Source organism: Neovison vison, chromosome 5 (assembly GCF_020171115.1).
Source record: "Neovison vison isolate M4711 chromosome 5, ASM_NN_V1, whole genome shotgun sequence".
Classification (NCBI taxonomy): domain Eukaryota; kingdom Metazoa; phylum Chordata; class Mammalia; order Carnivora; family Mustelidae; genus Neogale; species Neogale vison.
In genome coordinates, this window is record NC_058095.1 from 127,784,886 (window position 1) to 127,798,398 (window position 13,513).

General features: G+C 37.9%; 1 protein-coding gene across 7 annotated transcripts in view; it reads right to left on the bottom strand.

The window, feature by feature from the left end:
• PCDH9 (protocadherin 9) overlaps positions 1–13,513 on the bottom strand; it is an 895,458-nt gene that overhangs the window by 732,288 nt on the left and 149,657 nt on the right. The window lies entirely within an intron of this gene.

Here is a 13,513-nt window from a genome sequence, read left to right on the forward strand (position 1 = left end):
TGCTAAAGGGATAATGGATATGGTTATCATGAAATAAAAGAAGCGATTTCTTAATCTTCCACATTAATATACACCTAGTAATTTTTTACCTATGTGACCAATTTCAATATGCCCTATTTTGTTGCAATTTGTTTGAAGTCATACAACATTTCCCTAATCAGATAGTAAAACTATGCACTTATAATGTCCCTTGATGGGGGTCCAGGACATGCTACCTCCAAAATAGGACTCCTTGGCATTATAAATATTTTAAGTTGAAGAGGCTTGAGAAAACAACAGAAGCAGGAAGTTCAATCTGACCTTACCCCACCCTTCTCCTCTGAAATAGGTCATAAAATTCTAATGTGAGAAGATTCCCTTCATATGTGGAAGAACAGAACATCCTTATCTCAGAGCAAAGGAATGTTGCAAACAATGAGAACAAATAGGCCTCGCTAAGTTTTCCCGGTTTACTAATATTTACCTCATACTCTTTGACCTATCATATCTCTCCATGACTGCCTACTCTTCATGAAACCTAACATAAAAATACTCAGGTCTGTTTCTTTGGGTCTTCATTTTCTTATGAAGGCTCCCATGTCACACGAAACATACACTAAACAAATACATGTGCTTTCATCCTGTTAATATGTCTTTGCCAGTTTAATTTTCAGATCCTCAAGGGATCCTAAGAGGGTAGGTGGAGGAAAACTTTTTCTTCTCCTACACCTATCACTGTTAAGTATACTTAAGAGTAGACACAGCATATCCATATTAAGTAAATGAGTCTATATCCTCAGCGGCATTGTTGCCTATTAGTGGTGTTGAACTCTACTTCCCAGAGTGATAAATGGCTAAGACTTGGAAACCACTTAGGGCTGTCATGCCTGCCAGGGTTATTCGATGCTTCTCTCTTTCCTTTTCTTTTTTTTAGCCAAGAATTCCAAACAAAATCTTTTCATTCGTATTTCTAAACATTCTTCTTTATATCGTCCCTCAATTTAATTGTGGAAGAAGATTTCTGTTAATGAGCAGAGAATTGGCAAGTTAAGTTCTAAACCAGGACTGTCCTATAGAAGACATAAGCCATATATGCAATTTTAAGTATCTCAGTCATATCTTAAAAGCAAAAGGAAATAGGAGGAACTAATTTTAATAATGCTCCTTATTTTACCCAGTATATCCAAAATACCATCTCTTCAACAGGAAATCAATTTAAAATATTAATGAGATCTTCATAATTTACATGGGTATGTGCACTGTCTTTGGAATTACTGTGTATTTTTACCCTTAGAGCATATTTCAACTTAAACTAGTCACATTCAAGGGCTCAGTTGCTACCTGTGGCTCATGAGAACCCTATTAGACAGCATAGTCTTTACTAATATAAAAGGTCATTTCTCTTCCCATAGCAGTCACTTTGTAGCCATGTGATTTTATTTCTGTTAAACTTGAGGGGGGGTAAGGGAATGAAGGGGAAGAGAAATTTTTTAAATCTTTTTTAGGATTTTATTTATTTATTTGATAGAGAGAGAGAGAGTGAGAGAGAGTGAGTACACAAGCAGGTGGAGAGGCAGGCAGAGGGAAAAGGAAAAGCAGGTTCCCCCTGCCACTGAGCAGAGAGCTGAACAGGGGCTCAATCCCATGACCCTGGGATCCTGACCTGAGCTGAAGGCAGATGCTTAATGACTCAGTCACTCAGGTGCCCCAAGAGGGAGAGGACTTTTAAAGACTAAAACAAAGTCGCCTGAGTTAAAAAACAAAACAACCAAAACAAAAATCTGAGTATATTAACTTCCCAGGCAAGGAAGTCTGGCAGGAGTCTGGCAGTGAAGTACGCGGTACAGATAACTGATTTAGGGACAGAAGTCCATGGTTTGAGTGCTGGGCCCCTATGAAAGAGGAGGGGGAGATTTCATACAACATACACTAATGGTAGCTAAAGATGAAAAGCTACCTCTTTGTGTGTTAGGTAAATCTTGTCAGGATTTAATGGCAATAATCCTCAGTGAGAAAAGTTTCAGTTACTTCCAATAAAGGTTTGTCATCCCTAGGTCACTGGAAGTTCACAGTTCCTTACTACTCTTTTTTTAGTAGACCCACTTGTGGTGGCACAACATTCAATTTTGATGGCTCTTAACTCCTGGGCAAATTTCTCAATTTCTGCACATACTTAATTTACAACAGAATAACCCAAGAAAGCAATGTAAAACAAGCATACAAAGTACAAAACAATACCAACTATTTTCCAATTTTACACAGTACCAGCACAAACGACAGTACTGATAAAAATCAATATATATTTAGTAAACATTACCTCATTTAAACTTTCTTTAAAAACTTACTGCAACTATTAAAAAAGAGGATATTCAAGAAGATTTTTTATGTAAAGCATATTCATTAAAAGTTTATTTTTCAAGAAGCAGTTATCAACAAAAATTAGCTTTGCATGCACATGGTGTATGCATTATACTAAAAGCTGGATATACAAAGATGCCTGATACGTGATCTCTATCGAGCTATAGTAAAGAGACGATTTATTGTGCTTAGAAAATTAGGAGCTTCATATTTACTACATTTAGCACAATGCCTTTAAAGCTTGGATATTATCGTTGACATCTGACACATGAGGAAATTGAAATTCAGAAATATTAAATAGCTGGGGCGCCTGGGTGGCGCAGTTGGCCCAGCAGGCCCAGCATCAGATCTTGGTTTCTGGCTTAGGTATTTTCAGGATCCTGACATTAAGCCCGCTTAGGGCTCTGCACTTAGTGCAGAGTCTGCTCAAGACTCTCTCTCTCTCAAATAAATAAATAAATCTTTTTTTTTTTTTTAAAGAAATATTAAAGCAGAAATACTAAATAGTCCATTCTTGTTTCTACAAGTAAATGGCAAAGTCTGCATTAGAAACAGGTGCATTTGAACCCAAACCTCAAACTCACTTCTGAAAAGCATATTACTTCCAGTTTAGAGTCATCTAGCAAAAGATTGAAAGCAGGAAAAAAAAAAAAAAAAGGAAAAATGATCTCCTTTCAAATACTTGCCAAAGTGGTACACTTAATTCATCAACTATACATGTGAGAACACTAAATATAATTTTAAATCATCTCTACCTGTGAAAATACGAAGAGCTAATCCTATCAGAATGTTTATCTTACTTTCTTGTCATCTCAAAACTTGCATTCTGTTTAGAATGGTCTCTAAACTCTATTTAGTCGCACAATATTAAGAGCAAGGCAAGAGGCCCAAAATGGACTGCTTACTCTAAGTCCCCCATCCCCAAGCCAAGACTTAACTCCAGTTTAGCTCCCCCGGAAAAGGAATCTTAAACCCGTCAATCAGGAATCCCCCGACCAACCCTGGCGAGGCAATCCGCCTGACAGACCCCTAACGTGCCCTCAAGGAAAGAGACCTTCCAACCACCAACCCGCTCTCTGAGTGGGTGTGAACTCTCGCTTCTGCTCCCGTCTGCCTAGGTCTTATTTCCTGCACCTCCCCCAGCTCCTCCCTGTCTGCTGGATCGGATGCTGCCTGGAATCAATTCTTGCCCAGATCAAGTCTCAAAGTTTTGAATAGGCCTCAGTGTGTCATTTAACAGTTTTGATGTCAGAGGAGCGAGCCGAAGGAGACTCCGATAACCCAGACACGGCGAGCAGACGAATACCGACTGCCTCGAGCTGTACCTGTGGAGCCCCCGAGCGGACGGCCTTGGGCTGCCTCCGGACGCAGTGGGAGTCCCTCCAGGATCCTGGCTCAGCAGCGGCTCCATGATCAGCTTCCAAGCTTCATTTGAGCATTTCTTTTTCTCGCTTGGTCTGGCTTGAAAACAAGACTGCTGGGGCGCCTGGGTGGCTCGGTGGGTTAAGCCTCTGCCTTCAGCTCAGGTCATGATCCCAGGGATCTAGGATCGAGCCCCACATTGGGCTCTCCTCAGCAGGGAGCCTGCTTCGCCCTCTCTCTGCCTACTTGTGATCTCTGTCTGTCAAATAAATAAATTAAATCTTAAAAACAAACAAAACGAAACAGGACTGCTCCAGGGTCACCCTCGCTCTGACTTAGAAACCGGGCGTGGTCCGGGATCGGATTGGGTCCGACTAAAATATCGGGCTGGGTCCCGGGTCAGAATGGTTCTGGGGTCAGATGGGTTCTGTCTCAGAAACCGGACTGGGTCCGGCGTGGGACTGGGTCCGACTCAGAAACCGGACTGGACCCAGGGTCAGAATGATTCCGGAATCATTCTGGTTCTGACTTGGGAACTGGACTGGGTCCGGGGTGGGACTGGGTCCGTCTCAGAAACCAGGCGGGGTCAGACTGTTCCGGGATCAGACTAGTTCTGATCCAGAAAACCGGCTTGGCTGGACTGAGTCTGACTTGGAAACCAGGCGAGGTCCACGGATGGACTGGTTCTGACTGAAACTGAGCCAGGTCCGTATGAGGCCTTAGGTGAGTTAAAAAAAAAAAAAATTAAGGCTGAACAATCAGGTTAATCCTACCAAACATAATCCTGAATTACAGTAGCCACAGGAGAAAACTTTTAACCATTTTAGATAAACCTTTACAGGTGCTCTAGAGATAAAGGGGTCACAGCAAAACACTCACTCATTGAGGGTAAAAGAAAACACTCATTAAAGATAAAAGAAAAACTTTTTTCTTTTTTTATAGTTTCTAGTGACGAGGATGAAGCACCTGGGACAGCCCACTCACTTTGGAGCCTACAGACAGTATCCTGGGGAAACTGGCAGAAAGGAGCAAAGGGTGAGAATTTTTTTTTTTTTTTTTTTATTTATTTGACAGACAGAGATCACAAGCAGACAGAGAGGCAGAGAGAGAGGAGGAAGGGAAGCAAGCTCCCTGCTGAGCAGAGAGCCTGATGTGGGGCTCAATTCCACGGTCCTAGGATCATGACCTGAGCTGAAGGCAGAGGCTTAACCCACGGAGCCACCCAGGCGCCCCAAGGGTGAGAATTCTTAACCACAGTCAGCTCTCCTCGATCTCTACTGTAGTGTGCTGATCAACAGAGGAAGGTAAAATGTCATGGTTTCGTTCCTTTCCAAACTAGGATTGGCAGACAAAAAAACGTTTACAACTTAGATTTGCAATTGTGGCTCGTGAATTTTCCTGTCAGGTATCCATGGGTTGTCCATCTTTTCTTTCCCAGAAGCAGCTATTGCCTTCTTGTTTGTCTCCTTTTTGTATCCTGAGAACTTGACTTGGCAACTCTCAGGTTGGGGAACCCCAAAACGTGACCGAACAGAAATGTGGGCTGCACCCATGTGTGGCTAGGGTCCTAAGGACTATGGCCAATTCTTGGGAATTATCTAAGGCATTTTTTCTTTTGGTTATCTTTGAGAGTGGCTGTGTATCTTGAAAGAGGAATGTCCTTTGCGCCCTTTTTGGAGAAGCCTCTTGCTTCCAAGGGGTTGTTAAATACTGCCAGGACTATTTACTGTTTGTCCCAGCTGAAACCTAACAAGATAATTTGAAGGGATTTTTTTTTTCTTTTTCAGTAGCCAGAAGTTGGGCAGCTTGGCACCTGATAGAGTCTAATAGGACTTACAGACTGTCGAACTAAACTCAAATGGAACTACATACCCAGTTTATCTTTTAACAATATAAAATTTCCTTTCTTACATCTCTAAACTTCCTTAACATTTTGAAGTTGAGGATGTTGCTACAGTAATGTTTTTGTAAAAATGAAAGCTAAATAAAACCACTTGATTCACATTTAATGCTCACTTTTTAAGGCATATAATAAAGTACATTTAGTTTACAATTTCATAAAACTACTATTACTCATTATAATTACTATGTCAGTTATATCAGTAATTATATTCTAATAAATTTTTTAAATAACTGCAAATATCCTTTCTTTCAAAAAAGGTATTAGTTAATGTAGAGAACATTATATGTGATAGTAGTATCTTTCTCCATCCCCCCCCAATTCCTCTAAAACTCCAAATAAACAGAAATGAACTGAAGTAAAGGCAACCCTTATTTTCTGTGTTGGTGTTCTGTGGTGGAGAAAATAGCAACCTAACTGAAAAAAAAATTGAAGTACTATTCAGTTTGCACTTGTTTTTAAAATTGTATCCAGGGTCGCCTAACTGGCTCAGTGGGTTAAGCATCAAACTCTTGATTTCAGCTCAGGTCATGATCTCAGGGTGGTGAGATCGAGCCCCATTGGGCTTCATGCTTAGCACAGAGCCTGCTTATCTTCCTCTATCTCTGCCCCTCCCCCTCACTCATGTGTGCACATGCTCTCTCCCTCTCACTCTAAAATAAATCTTCTTTAAAAAATGAAATAGGGGCGCCTGGGTGGCTCAGTGGGTTAAGCCGCTGCCTTCGGCTCAGGTCATGATCTCAGAGTCCTGGGATCGAGTCCCGCATCGGGCTCTCTGCTCAGCAGGGAGCCTGCTTCCCTCTCTCTCTCTCTGCCTGCCTCTCTGCCTACTTGTGATTTCTCTCTGTCAAATAAATAAATAAAATCTTTAAAAAAAAATGAAATAAAATAAAGTTCAAATATTTTGTGATTCGCAATCTACAGATTGTACAATCTGCCTGAGAAAGATCAGGCTGGTTTCAACCTGCTTGATTTTCCCTTACTTCCCAGTCCACACTGAGAATGAGCAGCTTGATCTCTCGCTACTGCTTTTCACACCCTATAATAGATCAGGTCCTTTCTTTCCGAATTTGCTTTTTGCAGGCCACAAAACTTCTTTACATTACATGTATTTACTGTGATGAAATTTCCTCCAATTAAATTTTTTTTTTTTTTTACCCTTATGGAGGCTAAGAATAAACAGTACTAATGGGAACAGATTTAGGCAGATTAATTGATTAAAAAAAAATCTGTGGTGTTAATTGCTGTGTTTCTCTGAAAAAATTCTGGGATTGTCGAAAGCAGGGTATATTCATAGGAATGTTAGGCATGTGAGTATCATCCATTGTTCACGTTACATCTTCAAGTAGAAGACTAAGAACCTCTTTTGACAGAGACCATTAAGCTTTCCTCTGTCTCTTGACATTCTGTGACCCAGAATGCTTCAAGAGCATTCTGAATAATTGGTAGATTCTTGACTTTTATCCACCCTGCCACCATATGAAAATTAAACAAGATAGAATACGTTATAAGTACAAAAATATATGTTTTAAATAAAATGTGATTGTTTTCCATGTAGAGGTTTTTAATAGCTACCATATTAGTACTTTGTTTTATTATGGGATAAATTAAAAAGTATTTACCCCTGATTCTGTCCTCTGAAAAGAAATGTTTAAAGGCACCAATCACAAGGGGCAACTGAGTGGCCCAGTTGGTTGAGCGTCTGACTCTTGATTTCAGCTCAGGTCATGATCTCAGGGTGGTGAGATCGAGCCCCACTGGGCTTCATGCTTAGCACAGAACCTGCTTATCTTCCTCTATCTCTGCCCTTCCCCCTCACTCATGCGTGCACATGCTCTCTCCCTCTCACTCTAAAATAAATCTTTAAAAAATGAAATAAAATAAAGTTCAAATATTTTGTGATTAGCAATCTCCGAATTACAAAAAAATCAACCAAAATCAGATTCATAGGATTACAATCTGCCTGAGAAGGATCAGGCTGGTTTCAACCTGCTTGATTTTCCCTTACTTCCCAGTCCACACTGAGAATGAGCAGCTTGATCTCTCGCTACTGCTTTTCACACCCTATAATAGATCAGGTCCTTTCTTTCCGAATTTGCTTTTTGCAGGCCACAAAACTTCTTTACATTACATGTATTTACTGTGATGAAATTTCCTCTAATTAAACTCTTGTTTTTTTTGTTTTTTTTTTTTTTTTTTTTTACCCTTATGGAGGCTAAGAATAAACAGTACTAATGGGAACAGATTTAGGCAGATTAATTGATTTAAAAAAATCTGTGGTGTTAATTGCTGTGCTTCTCTGAAAAAATCCTGGGATTGTCGAAAGCAGGGTATATTCATAGGAATGTTAGGCATGTGAGTATCATCCATTGTTCACATTACATCTTCAAGTAGAAGACTAAGAACCTCTTTTGACAGAGACCATTAAGCTTTCCTCTGTCTCTTGACATTCTGTGACCCAGAATGCTTCAAGAGCATTCTGAATAATTGGTAGGTTCTTGACTTTTATCCACCCTGCCACCATATGAAAATTAAACAAGATAGAATACATTATAAGTACAAAAATATATGTTTTAAATAAAATATGATTGTTTTCCATGTAGAGGTTTTAATAGTTACCATATTAGTACTTTGTTTTATTATGGGATAAATTAAAAAGTATTTACCCCTGATTCTGTCCTCTGAAAAGAAATGTTTAAAGGCACCAATCACAAGGGGCAACTGAGTGGCCCAGTTGGTTGAGCGTCTGACTCTTGATTTCAGCTCAGGTCATGATCTCAGGATCCTGAGATTGAGCCCCATGTTGAACTCCACAGTCAGCACAGAGTCTGCTTGAGATACTCTGTCCCTCTCCCTACTTTCTCTCTCGAATGAATAAATAAAATCTTTAAAATAAAATAAAGACACCAGTCACAAGATTTCCACCTGATGTTAAGTACTGCTAAGCATAACTACTGTGAAGAAAAGGGAGGCTCATTTTACCTTCACAGTTTCCAAAAAAGTTCATTTAAATCTGCCAACAGATATTATGGAGGTTTGTGAAATCACTAACATTGAATGTAAGGGGAATTGGACAGCCTTTCACTGTTAAGTATGAGAAGTATTAACACTTTACAGTTTGCATGAAAGTTGCCTTTCCTATTTTTAAACCTTTCCTCTTCAGGCTCACAACTGTTTCAGGAATCTACCTGCTGTGCTTGTTTTTAGTGATTACATAGTACAAGCAAAACAACTGTTTTATGTTGAGCCTATCACACTTCACCTAAGCACTGCGATTGCCACTGATTAAATTATGCAGAGGCCATGGAAAATCATATGGAGTCTTAACATATATTTTCCTCCTTAAATTATGCAACTTTATTGCTATCTTTTTTAGAAAAAAAAAACACATTGTGGTCTTTAGTAGGTATTTCTAAATATTTGTTCAGTTCAGCTCTTGAATGCAAAATCTAATAATTACATATAAATTGGTTCACCCCCACACCCCAGCATTGGCACTCAAATTATAATTTGCATCTGAACAATGCTAAAATGTGGATTCCTTACCCACACTTTCCAGAGATTCTAATTCAAAGGTCTGGAGCAGTAATCTGCATTTTCCTCAAGCTCCTAAACTGTGGGTAGTCTGCCATATATTTGACAAAATGTCATCCAAGCAAATTGAAGCAATAATCTGAACATTCAGATTTACATATTCATTCCTTCTAATTTCCCAAGCAAAAGGCACTTTCTCTTCAGGGATTTTTCTCTTTAAGGAAAATCAGCTTTCTCTGCCTAACCCTCTGTACCTGGGCATAATACAGAAAACAGGAAGAACCACATTATGAAACAACAGTATAATGATCAGTTGTAACAGACTGTTAATCCCATTTCCCTGTTTCGTGCCTAACTACCTCAGTGATTTTTCTTAAACAAAATGAACAACGACCACCCTCCAAATCACAAAAGACAAAATATAAAAAGCAAAACTCACCAAATACTATAAAAAGTCAATGGATATTACATGTAATATAATCTTTGGCACCTAAATTGGCAAAATTGTAAATATTCAAAACTTATTTCTTATATTGGCAAAATCAATGGCAAGAGTAATATGATAGCATCTATCAAAGCTAAAATCATCATAATCTTTTATCCAGTAATTTTTCTAGAAAAATAAAACACATTTACTTAAAGTGTATCAAGAAAAAATTAAACTGTTGAATAGTAAGAGAATACTTAAGAAACATATGGTTCAATGACCCATTACCCCAAAGATCTTAGTAAAGGTCCCAAAGTGACAATATGGTTAATGTAATTGAGTTCCTAGTAGAAACTAAAGAGTTTTACATAAGGCTTATTTCAGACAATTTAGAGATGTACCTTTGAGCACACTAGGAGTAATTGCTGACCTTATGAAGATATTAATCCCAAATTATTGACAGTGGAGGGTGGGGTTCTGCATACTGAAACCCAAGGGGGAGGAAGGGAATTTCTCACATAATATACTTCCAAGATTTGGTGGCAATGTTAGGTAAATATTCCATAATTTCTACAAAGAAGCATGTGTTTGGCTTTGCAATAGTAAATAATAGAAAAATCTATTAGCTAGCTAGCTATCTCCCTATAATAGTGAATATTATGGAGTAAAATTCAATATAAAAGTGTTAGATCTTGAGAATCATCTAACAGGATATTTATATCCTGAAACACCTACAGGTAATCCCATTTATAAGGTTATCCAGGGGAAGAAAACTCAAGACAAGTGCTAGGGAATGGTTCTTCTCAACTATAAAAATATAAAAGTCAAGCGAAACTGAGAAAAACTTGAAGGGTATATTGCAGCCTGATGTGTCTTTAATATATGATTTATAATCTTTGAGTAAAAAGGAATTATGGGTATAGAATTTTAGTATTAATATGTAAAAGATTGGAACAACAAAAAAAAGCTTTTATAGAAACTATGGTTCTCAGTATATATTGGTTTATTCTAACACTTGAGACTAAGAGAATCCCCTGGAACCCGATCAGACACTATAAACCTGAGCTTGAGCCAGAATTTGTTTGTCCTAAGTATAGACATTTTTTAGGTGCCTTATGTTGTTTCAATGGGAAATGGATCTTCTTTGCAATTCCTTAGTGTATTAGTGTGATAGACAAAACAAAAACAAAAACAAAAAAACAACAGTACAACTTTTTGTTTAAAATGAAATGCTTAGGAAAAAAAAAAAAATCAAGTGCTTAAAAGCAGATAGCCAAATGATGAAAGTATTTCAGGACACCAAACAGTATAATTCTCCTACATGAATCATTTTTTTTTTTTTTAAGATTTTATTTTATTTATTTGAGAGAGAGAGACAGTGAGAGAGAGCATGAGCGAGGAGAAGGTCAGAGGGAGAAGCAGACTCCCCATGGAGCTGGGAGCCTGATGTGGGACTCGATCCGGGATTCCAGGATCACGCCCTGAGCCGAAGGCAGTCGTCCAACCAACTGCGCCACCCAGGCGTCCCATGAATCATTTTCAACATTTAGTTCTCTCTTTTGAAGTAGTTTTTTTTTTTTTCCTCAAAATTTCTCAGTCAATTCAGTACATTTGTTTTTCTTTGGGGAACAAGATTATTGTTCTTCTTGTGAGTGCACAAAAAGGAAGGTTATTGAAGTCAGTTATGAAAGAGGGAAAGAAGAGGAAAGGAATTGGGAATGTTTTGATTTTTCTGGGAAATATAAAGTTAAAATGACAACAACTACAAAAACCAATCTGATAGATGTAGCTTTTATTAATGCTCACTGGGTAAATTACAAGAGGATTCTAGGACATTCCCTTCTATAAACCTTTCCTTTTAAATCCCTACTTTCTTATGTAATATAAGAGCTGATTTAATTCAATTAATTGTTTAAAGGAAAAAATGTGATGTTTAAAATCTGGTTCTCATAAGGGAAAGGAATAGAGATCCTTGGAATCTTTTTCAAACTTGCTTTGGGATCCCAGCTCTCGCTTCTCTATAAAAGTTCCTGCTTACTGGAGGGCCTGAGCAATCACTAATGTTTTCTCTAATAGTTTCAATAGGCACATTTCAGAATGTTTCTTAAAATCTCACCATCTATTTTCCCATCTAGTTGAAATTCCATCCCACCTTTCTGCACTATAACTCCTCATATGTATATATTTATTTCTGCACCTTTCTAATTTTTTCACACACAGCCTGATAACACTCTCTGATTCAGATTTTAAAATCTTTTTAACAATATCCATTGTTTCCTTACAAGAAATTAAAACACTCCATCCGAATATTTCAGTTAGACTTTTTCAAGTGTGTTCTTTTTATTCAAGAAAATAATGATTAAGTGAATGATGATACTGTGACCATTGCTAATAACAAATAAAAATGCCAATGCAGCATGATATGTCAAAACTGTAAGAAACTCCTACTCTACTTTGTGGAGAACTACCTTGCCCCATTATATAATTCTATAAATTGAGAAATTGGAAAGCTTTGGAAATAATTGACAAAAAATACTGACAAGACAGTGATAGGAATATATTATTAATACAATTTTCATATACAAAAAGCCTTAACCTAAATTAAAAGTTTGATGAAAAAAAGAATAATTAACATAAGCAAATATGTGGATTGCCCAAAGCACTCCACTTATAACTTCTAGTCTTCCAACCATTTCGAAAAAGAGAATGATTATAGTTACTATAGTAAAGGGAGAAAAACATGTTGAGCACATTCCATGTACCAAATACTGCTCTAAGTACTTTACCTGTATTATCTTAGTTACAGATCTTTTATAGACAAGAATAAAAGCAAGTCTCTTATTTGGAGAGAGTCCATACATAGAGATTTAGTGTAGTGGAGCATTTGATTTGTGGAAATAGATAACATTCAGTACATTTGTGAGAAGCTATGCCTTTTCGTATGTGAAGAACTAGAAACATACTTTGGTAAATCAAATACCTGAGTAATGAAGCAGAAGAAAGAATTTCATTCAATGGAAAAGGCTAGTCAGCTCAGAGGAAGACAAGTTTAAATCAGCAAGCACTACAAAGCATAGGTGCCAAAGCAGGCAGAATGGAGAGACTGTGGGCATACAGAGTGGTAACACAGGTATAGTGTGGGCTTTTGGTCAGTAAAGACTTCTCAGCTGAAGTGTTCTTTTTAAACCAAGAGCAAAACTATGAGGAAAGGAAATAGTGTTTGTGACAAATGAATCTGCATCTTCAAAGTCTTCTTTAGTTTCTATGAAAACTATTAAAAGAAATGATCATAAAACTTCATGAAACAAAGCTACTTTTCCAAAGCTAAAGGAAGAGAAATAAAAGTACATCTATTCAAAGCTGACACCAGCTACACTCAATGTATGCACAATATAGAGTTTTATTGTCCTATTCAAAGTAACTTAAGACATGTTTATTGCCATTGCTTCAACCTCTGAGAAGTGAATGTGTAAAAAATGACAGGGTAGCAGTGTTTAAGGTCTGATCATGTCTGATTAATTTATCCAAAATCTGAATTCTTCCCACCACATTCATCACTAGACATCTCCTGCCTAGTAGTGGAAGAGCCTCAGATGAGGTTGTCCTGTTTCCGAAATTGCTCTCCTGTGTTCTCTTCTTAAAAGAATAAGCAGAATGAAGACCAGAGTGAGATCATGTCACTGCTCTGTTCAAAAATAACAACCTTTAATTTGATGTCATGTCATAAAAGATACCTGCCCCCATCCCATAATCATCATCACTCACCGCTCTCTGGCATTGTCTCCTACTACTTTCTGTACTCTCTTTTCTCCAATCTCCCTGGCTCCCTTGCCCTTTACTGAGTGTGACAGAAATGCTCTTACCTCAGGGCCTTTCCCCTAGCTCCTTTTCTTCAATCCCTTACTCTTCCTTGGATAGCTATTTGCCTGCTTCCGCTATTTCTCTGTTTGTTT